Here is a 20519-nt window from a genome sequence, read left to right on the forward strand (position 1 = left end):
AATTTTTAACATCTGAAAACCTATAGCTTCTGATGACTAGTTATTATAATTACTATTTTTAGATTTATTTGGTGCCTTTTAAAATGACAATGCGATAGACATGAAAGACTCCAATCTTTCATAGTGCCACAAAAGATAAAATAAAAATATTTAATATCCCAAATGGCTGTATGTTATATAAAAATATTAATAACTTATTAGTAAATAATTCTGTTTTACACTCAAATTTTTTGAAAATCTGTTGATACCTGTGTTTCCAAAGATTACATTTTCAGACTGGACTTGTAGAAATCTGAGATCCTTTCAACAACCTGACACTCAAGGATATTGTGTTATCAAAAAGTCATTCTCAGGTTGAATATACATATTGATTAAAAAGATATATATATATTATATATATATATACACACACACACACACACCAATTAGTCTTCTATATTTTCAGGGAGAATATTATTTCATTTATATAAGGATAAATTATTTAGCCTAAATTATATGATCACTCAATGTCGAGGATGTGGTCAATAATTTTGTTTTATTGTTTAAAGAAAATCTTCCCAAATCATATAGAGTGAAAAATGGCATATATATAGCAGCATATGAAAAACACTAAATTAAAAATGAGAAAGTAATACAGGAGAGATTAGATTTGATAGACCTGGGTGAGATGATGTTGTCTCTTTAGGATGACCTCCACATTCTTTCTCACTGTTGCCATTAGTAGGTGAGTTTGAGTATTCATAAAACTTTTTGTGGTATAACTGACCCTCCATGCATTTGCCATTTTGTACAACAACCTAAACTTGGTTCTTTTTGCTACTGATATTACTAAAATTTCGTTACTAATTATGTAGAAGAGAATAAATGCATCTGTGAAAAAGCCTTTTAAATAAGCCTTTTAGTGTAGTTATTGAAGCATTAACCACTTCCAGTTTCCCACTCACAATCTATGTGACTTTAGCAAATTATTTACCCATCCCATGTCGCAGTTTCCTCATCTGCGATATAAGCTGATACACGCCTAACTCATCGATTTTTATAAATATTTAGTGATTTCTTATTTTTAAAGTTTTCCAGGTTTTTTTTTTTTCTTTTTTTTTTTTTTTTTTTTTTTTTGAGACGGAGTCTCCCTCTGTGGCCCAGACTGGAGTGCAGTGGCACATTCTCCGCTCACTGCAAGCTCCGTCTCCCAGGTTCAAGCCATTCTCCTGTCTCAGCCTCCAGAGTAGCTGGGACTACAGGCGCCCGCCACCACTCTCGGCTAATTTTTTTTATATTTTTAGTAGACGCGGGGTTTCACTGTGTTAGCCAGGATGGTCTTGATCTCCTGACCTCGTAATCCGCCCGCCTCAGCCTCCCAAAGTGCTGGGATTATAGGCGTGAGCCACCGCACTCGGCCAGTTTTCCAGTTTTTATGCACACAGAAATGTCAGGGCTTTCATTATTCCTGCTGAAGGTATTTTGTCAAACATCGAGATCATGGGTTCTTTCTTAACTTGGAGTTCATGGAATCTGTGTGTGAAATTCAGGGATTTTGAGATCTTGCATGGAAACAACACATCTTTGAAATTTCAGATTATTTTCATTTGATATATCTTGTGCAGATACCTCAAAATGCCATTTATAGTTATCTTTACTGCAAAATCATAATAATTATTTTGATCAACAAAACATTAGTGATTACCATCTTCCTCTATGCCATAAAACTGGCCATCTATTGAGCTATATTGGTCCTGGCAATAGTCGTTAGGCCACAAAACACTCAAATTCAGAGTTCTCCACTTCTGATCCAGACAAGAAGTTACTTTCCATCATTGCCCATTCACAATCATTTGCTGATCAATATGTGCAAGACAGTTAACAACCAGCCTAGAGTTTAATGTTCAGCCATTACATTTGTTACACTAATCCTTCTTGAAACACAAAATTTAACTTGCCTGGACTTAAATGCTTGCTTATTTATTGTGTCACGAGAAGCATATATATGTTACAAATTATAAAATACTGTAATAATTGTCAATATATTTCATGTTTATTGTAATACTAGGTATTTCTATGTAATTTATGCATTTAAACACATATCTTGATGGGTGGTTTGTGGAATTGAACATTGTACAAGTGGGCCATGGCACACACATGTGCACACACACACACACATTTAACTTTCAGACTCTACCTACTAAGTTGTTTGTAAAAGCTCAAAGGACAATTTTCTCATAAAACTTTCATGGTTTTCTCCAAACATAATTACAGTAACTACTATATATGAAGTGACTTACTTTATGTCAGGCAGGCACTTTATATATACCATTCTAGTAAGTCCATACAGAAAATCTGCAGGCTATTTGTTTTAATCCTCAGTTTACAAATACAGTCCATAGAATTTCAATAAATACTCAAGACTAACCAGACCGCTACAGGTTGAATTAAAATGACAAATTATAGCTTTAAAGCAATATTAGACATATTTCTGTTTTATTTATCTGTCACTCTTTTGTCCTTATTGCTTCTAGTACATGCTAAGGCTTTATATAATTGATATCAGCCTTTCTTGTGGCAAATGGTGCAAAGATTTATACATAGTGGGTACTCACTACATATTTTCTTGACAAATCAAGGCATTTTAACTCAGAGAGGGGAAGTGGAGACCAAGGGAAGTAACAAAAATAACAAAATATTAAAAAACTTGGCTGGGCATGGTGGCTCACAACTGTAATCCTGGCACTTTGGGAGACCAAGGTGGGTGGAACACAAGGTCAGTAATTCGAGACCAGCCTGGCCAATATGGTGAAACCCTATATCTACTAAAAATACAAAAATTAGCCATGCATGGTGGTGGGCGCCTGTAGTCCCAGTTACTCAGGAGGCTGAGGCAGGAGAATCACTTGAACCTGGGAGGCAGAGGTTGCAGTGAGCCAAGATCGTGCCACTGCACTCCAGTCTGGATGACAGAGTGAGACCCCATCTCAAAAAAAACAAAGCAAAGCAAAACAAAACAAAACAAACAACAACAACAACAAAAACCTCATAAACTCACACATTAAATATTCAGAGATTTGAGTCTTTTTCTTTGTTAATTCCTATAGATAATACTGACTTTTGCAAGTTAAATTTTTTTGTCTTGGGTTTTGCTTTTTCAATTTGTAAGACCTTAGAGAGTCATTTCAAAAATAGGGCTAAGCCTCTACCTACTCATTTCTTAATAATAGTATTTCATTTCCTAAAGAAAATCAAGTGTGTTTTGTTCACACTTGATTTGGTGTTATGTAAAAATACATAACACCAAAATACTTTGATAAAATGAGTTATTGTATTTGTAGATTTCATTTACTCTCTAAATTGATTTTTCTTTGTAGAACCTCCTAAACCATTTAATCACAATGATATTAATATTAATGTTATATTAACCATTTTCCCCCAAGAAGTGATTTCTAAATTGCTCCAGAGCACACAAATATTCTTTCCCCCCATGTTTTCTTTAAAGGAAACATATGTCTAAGAGATTAAGTGAGGTTACAAAGCTCACACAGTCTTACAGACCTTGATGTTAGGAATCAGATGTTTAGTCTTCCTGGCATTAACAGCATATAATTGTGATAATAGCGTTATTCATTGATTTCTTTGTTTTGAAACAGTTAATGTACTGAACACTTTAACACAAATCACTTCAATTAAGCTTGGCATAAAAACAACAACAGCAACAACAACAAAAAACTTGCTTTATTATTTCTTAAGTTTTTTCTATTAGGAAACTAAACAATCAATAATTTTAGAATATTGCTCTAGTTTATAGAGTCCATAATAGAGTCTTGATTGGAAACTCTAAGTATTGTCTTTTGTAGGCGTTTGTTTTTAGCCATTAATCTGTGTGTTTCCTAGGAAATAGACCAATGTTTATTGCCATCCTGCCCCATGCTGGGTCTCTGTTACATCTTTCATGAAAAACCTGTTCATCATTTATTTCTCATGAAAAATCATGGTATATTTCCTTATCATTTATTTCTCTGTCCCCTGGGGCATTTCTTATAATAATAATTGTTAACCATTTATTGTCAGTCACTCTTGTAGACACTGGGAACCAAACAATGTGTAAAATTAAACTCTCTTTTCATATAATTTACATTTTAGAGTTTTCCTCTTTGACTAATGGATCTTTTAAAAGAACTTTGCTTTCCTAGAGTACAGTCACTAATTTCTAATTAGGTTTCATTGTAACCTAATTAGAGATATACACTCTATAGAGATAATATACTCTATAAATTGTTAATCTATTTAAACTTATCTACATTAGGTTTATGTACAGTAAAGGGTCTACCATGGTGAATATACATGAACACTGGAAAACAATGTTGACTCTGCAGTTTTCTAGAAATATTGATTAGTCCAAAGTGTTATTTGGATCTATGTCTTTATTATTGTTTTCTTATTATTTCCCCAGTGGTTGTATCAATTACTAAGAAACTGGTATATAATCTTTTTCTATAATTGTGAATTTATTTATCCATTCTTCTTTTTAATTCTGTCAGATTTGCTTCAAACATCTTGAGGCTCTCTTATTAGGTATATACATTATAAATGATATTATTTTCTGATAAATTTTTCTATCACTATGCATAATACTCTTTTTATTAAAGTCCTTTTCATGTTAATATATCTTCTCCAAGCTACATGTGCTCATTTTTCATTTGAATTATTTAATTATTCAATTTAATTATTTAATTATTACCTTTTTTTTAATATTCAAAGTGGATCCTTGTAGACGATAAGTTAGATCTGGCTTTTAAAAATTCACTTTGTCAGTCTAACATCTTTTCCTTTAGTCCTTCCAATCTGTTTCTCACTAGTATAATTTCCACCCAGCCTGAGAAATTTCCTTTATAATTTCATGTAGAACATAACTATTGTTCTCTTGATTTTTTGTTCACCTGCATATGTCTACTTCACATTCTAATGAAGGTTATGTTCAATGGGTATAGAATACTAAACTGACAGGTGTTTTATGATGTCTTCTTTTCTTTTTTATTCTTTTTTTTTTTTCTTTCTCTCTCTCTGAAATTTGAAAATGTTGTTCCACTGTCTTCTAGTCATGGTTTCTGACAGTCCATTCAAACTATAACTTATTTATGTATAATGTTTCATTTTTGTCTAGTGCTGTGAAGACTTTTTCTATTTGCTTTTTAACAATTTGATTTAATGGATCTAGGCATAGTTTTCTTAGATCTTATGTTGCAGAATTTTGCTCCTTAGTTCAGCTAAAACCTAGGTTCTTGTCATATGACCAGGAAAATTTAGGAATGCAGATACATTGAAGGGTGAGTAGAGCAGAGCTTTATAGGGCAAAAAGAAAAAATAAAACTTTCAGCAAAGCTAGAGGGGTTCCTGCTAACCGGTCCTCACCTCGCAGATTTATTGCCAGGTTACCACAGGAGCTCAAGAGAGCAGGCTCCTCCCCTGCATAAGGCATGACTTCCGCATGGCTCCACTCACTTCCTCCAGTGAGTGTTGGGCTCCAGTCCGCTGTGGGCATGCCCAGACAAGCCCTGGGAAGTTTCCCTCATCTACACAAAAGCATCTGATGTAAACACTTGTGTGGCAGGTCGGAAATTCTCCGGGGACACCTTTTTATCTGCCTAGGCATTTGACGGTCTCATTCCTCCCTCTAAAGAAATACCTCTAACTGTTATTAGAATAAGGATAACGATAAGGATGAAGACCAATCTTAATTGCTTTCTGCTGACAGGGAAGCTGTTTTGGGAAAACGGTAGTCAGATTTCCCTCAGAGGCCTATCTCAGAGTTCCCAGTAAAAAAAAGGCCATCATCCAAAGCTCCAGTTGTAGTTTGTTTGGAGTCTGATGGCCTAAAAGTGAGAAGAGACAAACAGGTTATTAGAAAATATGTATCAAAATGAAACAAGGAGTGGGTAAGGACAACTTGAAAGTCCAGAGACCTTTTACCAGTTTGTACAGGGAGAGAGAGGTCAAAAGCCCAATGGGTTAAAAAAAAAAATTTTTTTTTACCCTTTTGCTGGCATGTCAGGTTTCTGCATTCCCTTCCCCTAAACCTAATCCTAAATCAATTAGTCTACAGTTTGAGAAATTAACTCCTTCTAGTTTGAAGGATGCATCTGAGGGAAGTGTCCCGTGATATGTGACACCATTAGCTACCTATCAGGGAATAGAGGACAGAGGAAGAAAAAGGAAAAAAGAAGGCATTTTTTTCAGAAGGATCCCAGGGGTTCAAATGTGTTCTAAAAGGGTGCAGACTAAAGATGAATGGCTACTCATCTAGAAATAGGGGACCATGTGTGCCTGGTTCCTTTCTTTAACTAGCAAATACCCAGGGTGTGTGAGGGAGAGAAAGTGAGTTGTTCCTCTTTCTTTCCCCTGTCCTTCTATTACTGAGTCCCAGCAACTATGACAGGGTGCCACCCATGGGTGTCAAAGTGGCTTTCATCTATGTTAACATGGGGCCAAGGGGTGGGAATAACTGCTCTTTCGTATGTACTCCCTATCTCCCCTGCTGGCAATAGCCTTTGAATTCTCTAAACTTCATTTATGCCATGGATACTAGCATGACTTTTATCCATGAAACAGGAAGCTTGGCTTAATCAGCAGGAATCAGTCATGCTCAGCTGTGCTGTACCTTTTGACTTTCACTATTGTCTGTCTTCTGGATCCCTAAGATCCAGTTTTCTTAGGCCTTTGATATAAACTTGGAAATGACTGGGACCAAAATTGTGTCTCAGCATGGAAGTTGCATAGACTCCTTATCACAAGCTGTAATGCTGAAGTGAAGCTGTGGAATTGAGTTCTCCTCCAACAAAGGAAAGAAAAGGATGTCTTGTGACACACCCAGATAACTGGTGGCTATAGTTATGCTTGTTACGATTTGGGTGCATGGGGTGTTGCTTTGGTTAGCTCCCTTTCCCAAAAAGGAAACCTCCGGGTGATGGGCATCCTATTTATTCCCATCAGCTGGCAGGATTTGCAGGATAATTGTTCAGAACTAAAATATTGATCCAGATTTCTACATTACTCATCCCCTTTTGTCCTTTCTGAGCTGCAACCAGAGATGGTTGGCTGGTTCACAGGAATAAGCAAGGTTAGTCTAAAATGTAGGCAAAAACTTAAAAACAAATAATAAGTCTAGAAACTAATGATGGTAACTTTTGAATCATAATTTATCTCTGTCTTGTCCTCATTTCTGTTAAAAACAAATCATAATAAGAGTGTATTGCTTGCAAAATAGACTTTAATCTTATACTTGGCTTGATTACTTGCACAAACTGCAGCAAAAACAATTATCTCTACCTAGGCCCTTTAGATTGGCTATCATGAAAATCTGTTTCACAAAGAATCTCAGATAAGACCATTTAAAGCTGAGCCCAGCCTAGGTTTTTATCCTTATGTAACTGTAAATTGGGTAAACTCTTCTCTTCTTGAGGTCCCAAGAGCATATGATGTCTGAGCCTGTTGGAAAGTGATATTCTTTACTCACTGCAGGTTAAGAATCCTGTATGTGGACTGTGTAGACAAGCATTTGAAGCCAGTTTTCCCAAGGAGTTCTCATCAGCTCTGCAAGTTGAGCTTGACTCCTTAAAGAGCACACATTTCCAATCAAAGCCTGGCAAAATAACCAGTTGCTCCAATTGCATTCTTAATGCACTGATGCAAATGACTATATTGCCATAAGTTAAGAATATGCAATACTGGTTTCCAAATTCTAGACAAGCCAAGCGGAGAGAGACAAATATGCTCCAAATTTTGTTTGCAGGAGTACAACTTACTCAACTATTAAAGGCCATAAATAGTTCAAAATAAGTTTCCTGGACTCTGAAAAACAAAACAATGATCAGCAATATTCCAAGCAAAAGTTAAAAAGATTATTTAAGTTTTCTATTAGTTCGGTCCACTCAGTTAACTCTTGCTTGATATCCATGAACATTTCAATTTTCATGAGTCCTGTTTTTCCTTTATTCCAATGTCACAATCTCCAAAGTCATCAGAAACTTGCATTTGAGAACACCTGTCAAAGTTCCATAACTGATTATAAACCATTGTTTGAAGAGGATCAAAACAAGACAACAATGGTTTGTGAGTACAAAATGTCTAGGGTAGTTGCATTCAGAAACATGATTGACAAATACATTTGGTTATCTCCACGGTTTAAAATAACATAACAGTTATAATTATGATTGATAGCATATGCTCAAACATTAGAATTTTATAAATCCCATAAATTTTGGAACATATATTAGTATTACTCTCAAAAATACAACGTAAAAAAGTTTGAACACCATTTTGTCTTTTTTTTTTTTTTTTTTTTTTTGATTCTGCATGTGTCTTCTGTAGCATCCAAAAGTCTGGTGTCAAGAAAGACAATTTTGAAACTGAAGTTTCATTTTGGAAAGCCTGTTAAGTACGTTACTGATTTAAAATACTTGATGTTATGAAATAGAATTCCAGATTACCGTAAGTTATTTACTTTGCCAAAATGATGACTCAGAAATTTTAAAAGCAAAAACCTGTTATAGCTCTTTACAAATTTTGCTGAAGAGTAGCTTAGTACTTTAACAGTACCTTGTTGTGCTTTTATTTCAAAGCTGAATTTACAGAAAAACCATATGGCATCCTTTGAATTTAGTCAATATGTTCACACATGGAATTTCCTTTACAAGGTTAACTTTTAGCTTTTACAATCCTTCATAACTTGTTTGAACTTTTACTGTTATCTTACTTAATTCAAAATAACCATTTAATCTGAGGCAAAATTTTACATTTCTATGCCTTCTTATAATCTTGTACTAAAAACACATTTCACTGTCCTTACCTAACTGAAATGTAAATATATTTTTAGTAGTCTCAATTACATGTTATAATGGTAACTCCTAGTACTTGTTACCTTTAAAGTAAAACCTGGTAAGTTTTTTAAATTATGTGCTAGGTGGAGTCAAGGTTTGACTTCTTCCAGCACAATTAAGGGCATGGTTAGTAACATATGTTCCAGGCCTTACCAGTTGTGAAGCCAGCAAATTGAATCAGTTTCAAAAAGCATTTTGTAACCTTAAAACATTTAGCAAACCTAGTACCTGACCAGTATAATTTAGTCCACCTATTTACATTTTGATGGCATCTGCATTTTACCAAATAACCTTTAGGCTGTTTTTATTTCTCAAAGGTTAAAGTCACGAGAACTAAAAGCTACCACAGCTTTTATCTTTCCATTAACAAATATTTGATCCAAGTGCTTATTTTTCTTTAGGCCAATGAATTAGTACTATTTTTATAAACATCACAAACACAACACATATATAACTACATAGCCAGGCAGAAGAAAACTCAGCAGCCACAAAATTTTTCATTTGCCAGTCTCTGAATTGGATTACAGTCTTCTAGCTGGATCCTTTTAGAGGACGAAAACATGCTGCTTCTAGGGCATAATACACAGCCATAATTGGGACCCAAAAACAGATTTTGAGAGGGATCTATCTGCTTTTAGTTCCTGGGGTTCTATGATGAAAACAGATTTCTTCCCAAAATGGGGTCAGTAGTGCCTTCTGTTTTTCCCAAGGAGTCCCATGTCCCCCAGAGCTTTCTTAGTCTCATGCATCCATCGAGTGCCAAGAGAAAATGGAGAATTCAGCCAATTGAGAAAAACACCCCTTTTCCAGCAAAACAAAATCCAAGGGAGGGTGGGAAATAAATAAAGGCCTTTTAAATATGACTATAACTTGGATGTACACTTTTAATTAAGCTGATTGCTCTTTAATTTTTAAAAATCCCTTATTATCTGATTTTAGTTATACCAAGCAGTCGATATTTCTGGCTTTCAAACTTTCCTAAAGGCTAAAGGAAAGAAAAATCCAAGGCTGTTGAGGGGAAAAGAACAAATAAATTGCAAAGGTCATCCAGATATCAAACCAGAAAAGGTTTATTGCCTAAGCTATGACTGAACTCAGTTGCCATTGTAAAATGGTGGAAGCTAACAAAACGTTGTCATTGTGTCCGGAATTGGTGGGTTCTTGGTCTCACTGACTTCAAGAATGAAGCCACGGACTCTCACGGTGAGTGTTACAGTTCTTAAAGACAGTATGTCTGGAGTATGTTCCTTCAGATGTTCAGATGTGTCTGGAACTTCTTCCTTCTGGTGGGTTCATGGTCTTGCTGACAGGAGTGAAGTTGCAGACCTTAGTGGTGAGCATTACAGCGCTTTAAACGCAGCACGTCTGGAGTTGTTGGTTCTTCCCAGTGGGTTCGTGGTCTTGTTGGTTTCAGGAGTGAAGCTGCAGACATTTGTAGTGAGTGTTATAGCTCATAATGGCAGCATGGACCCAAAGAGCTAGCAGAACAAAGATTTATTACAAAGAGCAAAAGAATAAGGCTTCCACAGTGTGAAAGGCGACCCTAGTGGGTTGCCACTGGCTGGCTCGGGCAGTCTGCTTTTATTCCCTTATCTGGCCCCACCCACATCCTGCTGATTGGTCCACTTTACAGAGAGCTGATTGGCCCGTTTCACAGAGAGCTGATTGGTCCATTTTGACACAGTGCTGATTGGTGTGTTTACAATCCCTGAGCTAGACACAGTGCTAGACCAAAGGTTCTCCAAGTCCCCACTAGATTAGCTAGACACAGAGCACTGATTGGTGTATTTACAAACCTTGAGCTAGACACAGAGTGCTGATTGGTGCATTTACAATCCCTTAGCTAGACATAAAGGTTCTCCAAGTCCCCACTAGGTTAGCTACATATTAACTAATCAGAGTACTGATTGGTATATTTACAAACCCTGAGCTAGACACAAAGTGCTGATTGGTGTGTTTACAATCCCTTAGCTAGACTTAAAGGTTCTCTCCAAGTCCCCACTAGACTCAGGAGCCCAGCTGGCTTCACCCAGTGGATCCTGCACCAGGGCTGCAGGTGGAGCTGTCCACCAGTCCCGCACTGTGCACTCACACTCCTCATCCCCTTGGAAGCAGCTGAGGACTGGCCAGAACTTGAGCACAGCGCTGGCAGGCTGGCACTGCTGGGGGACCCAGTACACCCATCACAGCTGCTGGTCCAGGTGGTAAGCCCCTCACTGCCCTGGGCCGCTCCCAGTGCGGCCCGCTGAGCCCTCCCACGGGTGGGCTGGAACTCGCGCTGGCCTGGAGGCGCAGGGCCCCAGTTCCTGCCCTTGCCTCTCCCTCCACACCTCCCCACAAGCAGAGGGAGCTGGCTCTGGCCTCCGCCAGCCCAGAGAGGAGCTCCCACAGTGCAGTGGTAGGCTGAAAGGCTCCTCAAGCACCGCCAGAGTGGATGCCCAGGCCGAGGAGGGGCCAAGAGTGAGGGCTGCTGACACCTTGTCACCTCTCACCATGAGGTTACCGGTCACACTTTCAAAGATGTAAAACAAATGGAGACCTGCAGCAAAGCTTGCTACTGGTCATACGGAATGCAAAGCACACTAGATTGGCTACAGATTAAAACCAACCTCATGAATCATTTTTAATAATTAAAACTTTACAGATAATATAAACAGTGATCCTTATAATTCCTGACTTAGTAAAATGTCTTCTAAAAGGAAAAAAAATAAAAACTCTCACTTAAAAGTTAACTGCTGGCAGAGTAGAGAAAGGCAGAAAAATTTAAAGTTCATGGTTGGAAAGATGCCTGCAGAAAGAACATCTTATTCTTATGGAAATGGGTTCCTCCAACAGGGTGAGGAACTTAAGAGGGGAGAAGAGAGCCTCTGATTCACCTGTCTATCCCTTAAAAACAGTAAAAGGCTGACATTCTCGACCCCTGGAAGTGACAGGAGTGGAGAGGAGGGAGGCATAGTTTCCCCTACCCTCAGAAAAAGCCCAAGGACACAAAGGCTTAGAAGCAAAAGGAAAAAAAGGGGCGTTTTGGTTCACATCTTACTCACCATTTCTCAAGCCCCTTGTTTGGGTGCCAGAATAGTTCAACTAATACTTGGGTCCTTTTCACATGACCAGGAACATTTAGGCACATGGGCACACTGAAGGGTGAGTAGAGCAGGGTTCTATTGGGCAAAAAGGAAAACAAACACCAACAAAAAACTATTAGCAAAGCGAGAGCGGTTCCTGCTAAAAAGCACCACCTCACATATTGATTCCCAGGTCACCACAGAGGCTGAAGAAGGCAGACTCCTCCCCTGTTCAAGGCATGAATTCCTCATGGCTCCCCGCCACCTTGCCCCAGTGAACATGTCAGGCTCCAGTCCACTGTGGGCATGCCCAGACAAGCCCTGGGCAGGTTCCCTCATCTGCACAAACACATCTAATGTAAACATTTGTGGGGCAGGTCGGAAATTCTCTAGGGACCCCTTTTTATCTGCCTAGCCATTATGATGTCTGTCTTACACTATTTGGAATTTGCTGAGCTTCTTTAATTCATAAGTGTATGTCATTGACTGTACTGCAGATTTTGAAACTCTTTGGGTATTTGGAAGTATTCCCCAGTTTTACCTTTGGTTACTGAAATTGCACATATGTTAGACCTTTGAATATTGTCCTTCACGTTTTGAGGTTTTCTTATTTTTCTATTTCAAAGTATCTCTTTAGTCTCATTCATTGTTCTGTGTTCTTTATGTTGGGGAATTTCTACTGATCTATTAATTTGTTTACATTATGACCATTTTCTTTGTATTCAAAGGGGATTCCTTGTAGGCAGTAAGAAGTTAGATCTGGCTTCTTGGACATACTATTTTATATTCAACTTTTTTTTTTTTTTTTTTTTTTTTTTGCTCTTGAACTTAATAAATTTTTAATTTCAGATATTTTAATTTTCATTGAAAAAATTTCCATTTGTTTCCTTTGTAACATTCCTTTGTCTCTACTGATACTTACTACTTGTAGGGCTCTTTATCCCTAATTCTCCTCCTGAATCTCGTTTCTCTCTCTAGCCCACAGAATGTCCATTAATTATTTTTGTTTTTGTTTTTCTCCTAGCCAAATAGACAGCAGAGTGTCTAGTGAGATTTGTAGTCACCTGTGCTTTTCCACTGTGTGAATGGGAAAAAATATCCCAAGGAAAAAAGAAATAATGAAAATCACTTTAATGACAGTTCCTATTTCAAATTTTGATTTCTCTTAAAAAAAAATCTGACTTGTTTATTTTCAGAATTTTCAATTAGGGTATTTTTAAGTTACTTTTTTTTTTCTTTTATTCTAAAAAATGTATCCAAAGTTCCCCATCTCTTTTAAAACAAAACTACAAAAATTAGCGAGGTATGGCAACAGGCACCTGTAATCCCAGCTGCTCAGCAGGCTGAAGCAGGAGAATTGCTTGAACCCAGGTAGCAGAGGTTGCAGTGAGCCGACATCACACCACTGCACTCCAGCCTGGGCGACAGAGTGAGACTCCATCTCAAAAAAAAGAAAAAAAAAAAATGGTATCCAAAGTTTATAGTTGCAATGAGTAGGATGGATGGACTATGGGGATCTTTCGCTGCCAAAGATTAACCAGAATTTCAGGGTTATATTTTTACTTTTGTTTTTATTTTTTAAGATTAACTTTAAAATAACTTTGTTAGGTCTTCTTTCTGATATTCCACTTAATATAAATAAGAATTTTATTCAAAAAATATATTAATTTGAATAGACAGGTTTAGAATATTTGTTATTTAGTATTCATATAAACAAATATAGATTTTATTTAGTCTTCTTGTCCTATTATACACTACTATTTATTGTTTTCTTCCTTCCATTTTGTTGCAGTAATGAAACAGATTGTTATCTATTATTACTCTCTAAATACTTTGCTGGTATAAGAAAAGGTTATAAACTTTGTATAAATACTTAGTGATTTCTTAAACTTTATTTTTTTTAAGACAGAATTATGCCATTTAAATTAATTTGTATCAGGTGTTCCAAGTTTTTACAACTTAGTTGCTTTTATTTCATATAATTTCATGACTAAGTTAATAAAATTGGGACATTTCATACAATTTTATTTTATCTTTAAATATTATACTGAGCTTTGTAGCATCTGTTGAAATAATTAACGACATTATCTTAACGTTTTTTGGAGGTAATATTCATACAAGAGATTTCTCTTCATTGATGCACTCTCTCACATGAAGAGAGAATGCTCTATTACTGATGCTTCCTCAGTGTAACACTTTATTACCTATCCATTCCTGATTTCATTCTATTCATGATGTGTAGATGAGTTAATGTTAATTGATAAGTTGAGGAAGACAAATTCTTTATAAAGACTACAACCCTCTGTTTCTTTTTTCTTTGGAACTAAGCGATTCTCAAAAGCCATATGCACAGCTGTTTCCTCTGGCCTATAGTAAAACAGCTTTTTCCTGAGAAAGATTCTGTTTAGACAGAAGACACTTGAACAATTCTGGAATCTAGCATTATAAGCTCCCTTTCCAAATTTAGTTTAACTTTACTGGTTTGTTATCCAGTTTCTCATTTGATTAAGAACTTGGGCATACAAGAGTGTGTTATTTATCAACCCCCTTGGTACACCAGCATTTTATTGCTCTTAATTTAATTGGGTATACTATCAATCAAGTGAGTTTTACTTAATCATATATGAGATATTCTAATATTTTTAGTAATTGTCAGCAAATTTTATTGTGTTTTCTTAGAATCAAAATATAAATCTTTTGTTACTTTAAATTTTGAAGCATTTTTATTGCCTTTACTGGTTATTCTTTGAGCATTTGCCAATGTAATTGAGTGATTCCGTTTTCCTGATTTTGAATCAATTCAGATTTTTATAAATTATATGTAAATATCTCTGAGAAGTTGCAAGTAGCCAACTTTCACACTCACATGGGATGTGTAAAATAGAAAACTATACTATGTGCCCACTGTGAATATATACTAGAATAATACATTCAATCTTGTCTGACAAAGAAATTTTAATTAGTATTATAAATATTTGCTATAATGGTGGCTACAGGTTTTTTTTTTTTTTTTTTTTTGACTCATTAGTAACACCGATACGTTTCACATGTTAAAGTCTGAGTCAATTTGAAAATCACGTTAGTTACAACTCTCACTGATAATAAATGCTATTTTGGTTTGGCATTTTTTCATTCTTTCAAATTAAGGCAATGAAAACTAAAAATCAAAGCATTTGATGTGCTGAAATTACTCTAAAATGTGCATAGTGATTTAAAATCATTGAAAGGCTTTACATTTTATGGGTACTCTACTGTGAGATTTAGAGCACTTTGATAATTTTAAATTACTCTTCACTACACAAAGCAATTTAAATTTATTGGAAACAAAATCTGGAAGAGTTCAAATTCTGGGCAATGTCGTACATATTGCTTGAAAATTACGAAGAGCACTTAAGCAATTTTTATGTGCACTTCATTTAAAGGTGATCCAAGCTTTAGTGTGGAATGATATAGAAACATTTGGAAGTACTAGAATCACTCTAGCTTCAATTCTAATTCAGAAAATGTTAAGTTTTCTGATAAATACATTTATTTGATATTATTTAACTCTTCAAATATTCATAACATGATCTTTAAAATATAAACATATATTTAAAAATATTTTTGTAATGATCTTATTTTTCATTCTTTTTACAATTCATTTCAGGGAAATTGGTGAAGCTCTACTGATTATAATTTGAAAAATTCAGACCTAAGTTCAGATAAATTCTGATTCTATTAAAATAGTGCCACCAAATGGTTTCATTATATCTATTATATACAATATCATTATATGCTACTACAAGAAAGTACCTTATTGTGAAAACAATCCAACTTCAATACAATATGCATCCATTATAATTAAATCCATTATTTTACTAAGTTAAATAAAAATATTTAAACATATACAAATTATTTTGCAAATTTGAATGTCTCTTACATTAAGAATTGGTAGCCTCACACATGAATAGAATTTTCAGTGAGAGATACAGTCTTCAGGATGATGATGTTTGAATAACTGAATATTAAAGGCATTCTATCTCATGCCTTACAACCTTTTAGCAGTGGGTTTCTCTCCCTGATACAGCTTCAAGTTTATGTACAAAGTAACATGCTGAGGAACAGCAGTAACTAAACCATGGTTTTGTCTGCACATTATAAGAAGTGTCATTTAAAAAGAGATCTACCTGTGCACAATATTCTCCTGAACCTTAAAGAATGGGGGATTTTCTCATTTTACTTCAGAAGAAGTAGGCCCTTAAGCATTTTGTCAGCATTTCAGGAGTGATGAATAAGCTGGCTTGAAGTACTTCATGCATACATTTTAATGATTAGAAGGGACTATAATTCTCTCTAGCCTACCTACAATTCTATAGGAACTAAACTCCTGAAACTGAATCTGCATTATCTAGTAGGCATCTTTATAAATGAATTTAGAAATGCTGCACACAGTATTTGCCTCCAGTGACATTCATTCTAATTAAATTGCAAATAAAGTAGTGTGGGTGTAAACCAACCTAAAGCTTTCTTCACTACTGAAAGGCAGAGAAAAATCCTTAAATAGATTCCCTTTCATTGCTAGTGACTCTGAAATGACATTGAGAATTGTCCATTCGCAGCTTCTTTTTTTATAAGAAGAGATTCAACTTAAATTGTCTATGCCTTCAAGACATTCACTACAGAGTCCTTGCAATAAAGTAACAGGAGAGTCAAATCCATGTATATCACAAGTGAAAACACTAAAAATGTGATCTATCTGGAAAATAGTATTCAATAGCTTATTTGAACATGTTAAGCAATCATAGTTTAAATGCTTTAACGAAATTCGGAAGATGCAAGTGCCTCTCACGTTGTTTGGAGACATCAAAATTCATTTTAATTTTGATTTCTGGTGGACTGTCTCACTTAACACTTTATGAATATGTTAATTTAATAGAGCAGTATTAGAAGACACTTAGTTATAATATGTTTTTAAAACATTCGTATACCTAATATTAGAAACCCAACTCAATGTCATATAATTGTTTTAGGGAAAAACAAATAAATACTTTTAGATTTGATTTTTGAGAAATAGTTGTCAAGGTAGAAGTAGGAGTGATGGAAGTGAAAAATAAGTGGCTTATGAAATTAAATATTTACTTTAGCTTGCAAGCAAAAACATTACCCTTGCTACATCTTAATGAAAAAGACACTCAATCTGATTCTCAATGAGTACATAGTTTGAAAAACACTGGTATTTGTAAACAATTTCTTCCTAACATAAGAAATTATTTGAGGAACCTCAAACCTAATTGTCAAATTGTGACTATGACGAGACTTGACTCTTACATTGCTATTTACACAGTTTAATCTCTTTCCATTTTAGTAAAGTCAGCATTTTGAAAGAATAATAATAAAAAATAGAAAAGTATCAAGGGGTGAGAGTAAATAAAATCTCATAGACAATAATATAAAAAGAAGAGTGTAGAGAAAAATGACACAGGAATTAGGTTTGGAACTAAGGCAAGGAAACTGTGCTGAAAGAACTTTGACTATAATAAAATTATCCCCAGAAAAAGTGACATTTTTTTGTTTATTTATAGGCAATAAGTAAGGAAAAAATAAGTCAGACTGAAATGAGGAGGCTTATGAAAAAAATTAAAGAGGAAAGGGAGAAAAAATGAAAATACCCAATCTCAACCCACCAGAGTAAGCTCTGCAGCCACTTCCACTTCAAGGGATTGATATTTCTCTGTCAACCCTTGGCTCAGCTCAGAAGTATAGGAAAAGTGGAAGCTGGTTCCAGGCAAACCAAAGTTCCCAAATCGGAAGAGTCATGAGTTGTTAGACAGTCCTTTCCCAGAAAGCCTGACACTCGTGTCTTTAGTCTGGTGGCCCTGATAGTTGCTTTTAACTTGCCGACAGGTGCCCACTATTTAGCCCCCAAATTCTAAGGAAAAATAGGACAGAATAGCAAGTGAAACCGGTCCAATGGTACTCAATGCTTGGTGATAGTCCCTTGTGATCGCCAAGAAGTGTCTGGAGTTGTTTGTTCTTCCTGGTGGGTTCTTGGTCTTGATGACTTCAAGAATGAATCTGTGGACCTTCACAGTGAGTGTTACAGCTCTTAAAGGTGGCACAGACCGAAAGAATGAGCAACAGCAAGATTTATTGTGAAAAGCAAAAGAACAAAGCTTCCAGAGCAGGCGACCTGAGGGGGTTGCTGCTGCTGGCATGGGTGGCCAGCTTTTATTTCCTTATTTAGTCCCACCCATGTCCTGCTGATTGGTTCATTTTTACAGAATGCTGATTGGTGAATTTACAATCCTCTAGCTAGACACAGAGCACTGATTGGTGCATTTACAATCCTCTAGCTAGACAGCAAAATTCTCTGAGTCCCCACCCCACCCAGAATCCCAGCTGGTTTGACTTCTCAGTGCCAAATCCTCTGAAATTAGTAAGAGTCTATATTAGTTATTTTGGAAGATTAGTAAGAAAAAATGATAATATTAACTTAAAAATATTGGTATAGATAATGTAACTGGTTGTTAATTATGGTTGGTTGTTCTTTGGTTTTGATTAGCTATTGATTGAAAAAGTCAAAAATTATGTTACAAAATGAATGAATAAAGAAAAATTACACTATTAATCTTTATATCAAACAATGTTCTTTTCTTACTCATATCATGAAGAATTTAGAGAAGGTAATTTATTGTGAAGGTCTACGTTAGCCATTTATTTAAAATTTGTCTCTTTAAAATAGTTCCCTGTGATAAAATATTATTATTGCATTTTACTAATCAAGAAGCTGAGACTGAAAAACATCAAGTGGCATGCCTACATCATAAAATAAAGAGAGCTGAAATTTAAAACTAGATTTGTATTAATTTCAAAATAATTATAACTATATAATAATAATTCTACTATATCGTGTTAGCTCTCTGAAAGCCAACTCTTGCTGCTCTGTTGACAAGCTTTGAAATATATAAATATTTCACAAAGTGTAATAGCAAGTCACAGCACAAAAACACTTACAAAGTTGAATGAGAGAAAGTCAAGTATCACACTACAAACCACTAAACTATTCTCTCTGATGTCTCCTTGAAAGAAATATATTACTCAAATAATGTTGAAACATTGTATATAAAGCCTGAGGACAGCTTACAAGAAAGGATGATATGCTTCAGGGACAAGCATTGCTTTGCTCTCAGTTAGTGAAAAGCTCTGATGATAAACAGATAAACTCAGAGTTAGATGTACAAAAGCATGTTGTACAAAGTAATGATAAACCTTATTAGATGTGTCATGCCAAATTTTGGACATACCAAAAATGCTTTCCATGGAATCATCCTGCTCTGAGAAGTGTTGAATCTACAATAAGCAGTTATGACAGAACTTACTTTTACAAAACCTTCCTGTCCTCATTGATTTGTTCTGCTATTTCAGTTACTTGCTATTACTAAGTTTCTCTAAATATGTGAACCCATAGACTCTCAGTTATGATTAATTGACAGGTCTATCACTGTGCCAATATCACATTATTTTAATTATTCTAGCTTTATTGTAAAGCTAAATCATAAATCTTATAGATTAAGTCCCCATCTACCTTATTCTATCAATATATCTTGATAAGGGCAGCTCCTTTAATATTCTGTATAAATGTTTCAATCAACTTGTAAGTTTCAAGAGTAAAATTACATTAGAGGCATTTATTAAAATTGTATTGAATACATAGATATAATTAGGTGTACTGAAATTGTTATGGTATGTGACAATTTACATAAACACTTTATCTCTGAAATAATTGCTATTTATCCTCAATAAATTTTATAGTTTTTAACAAATGGCTTTTATAATATGAGTTAGATATATTTATATGTTCCTTACACTTTTTATTACTCTATTAAAACTTATAAACAAAATTGCAATTTCTAATTGGTTGTTTAGTAAATATAAAACATGATTTTTGTATATCTCTAGCAACATTATGACATTTTAAGTACTAATTTATTTTGGGTTTTTGTGGAAAACTATATCATCAATCTATAAATGACAACTTTTTCCTTCCACTTGGTAATTAAATTCTTTTTCTTGAGATATTGTGCTCTCTGGCCAGGGATTTTACACACACACACACACACACACACAATGATGCATGTATACATATCATTATATGTCATTTTAATATTTTATCTATTTTTAAATTTTAAGAATGACATATATTTATTTCAGCAAGTAATTCACATTATAGGTCAGAAAGAAAACATGAAAGGAGATTTTTTCTGACTTGTGTTTATAAGCACAATTTTTAGTTATATGCATATTTCAAAAATCTTATTGTCCAAAAAAAGGTTTTTAAAAACTAAGGCATTCTAAAAGATCATTATGCCCTATTTTATGCCAATACATCGTAAAATCTTATTGTTTTCTTGTGGTAGAAATTTTCAAATTAACGTATGGAAAAAAGGGTAGATAAAACAAGTAAAATAGTGTATTGAAAAAATAATATCATCATACTCAAATTTTTAAAAATTCAAAAACCAGAGTTTATCAAGTGAATTATCTTAAACCTCCAATAAATGGAACTTACAAAGGAATTTGTTTTAAAGAGAGAGTAGTGTCAACTAAACCAAAA

The 20519-nt window shown here is 34.9% G+C and overlaps 1 long non-coding RNA gene across 2 annotated transcripts in view; it reads right to left on the reverse strand.

Moving 5' to 3' along the window:
- Positions 1-12119, reverse strand: part of LOC126955960 (uncharacterized) — a 29831-nt gene extending 17712 nt beyond the window's left edge. Inside the window, exons 1-3 of one of the 2 annotated variants that reach the window (XR_007726210.1) lie at positions 11906-12119; positions 7499-7656; positions 5398-5558 (exon numbers count right to left, since the gene is read on the reverse strand). This is a non-coding gene — a long non-coding RNA (uncharacterized LOC126955960). The remainder of the gene's footprint in view (positions 1-5397; positions 5559-7498; positions 7657-11905) is intronic. The other variant, XR_007726209.1, reaches the window with a different exon arrangement.
- Positions 12120-20519: the final 8400 nt, after the last annotated feature.

This window comes from Macaca thibetana, chromosome 6 (assembly GCF_024542745.1).
Source record: "Macaca thibetana thibetana isolate TM-01 chromosome 6, ASM2454274v1, whole genome shotgun sequence".
NCBI lineage: Eukaryota > Metazoa > Chordata > Mammalia > Primates > Cercopithecidae > Macaca > Macaca thibetana.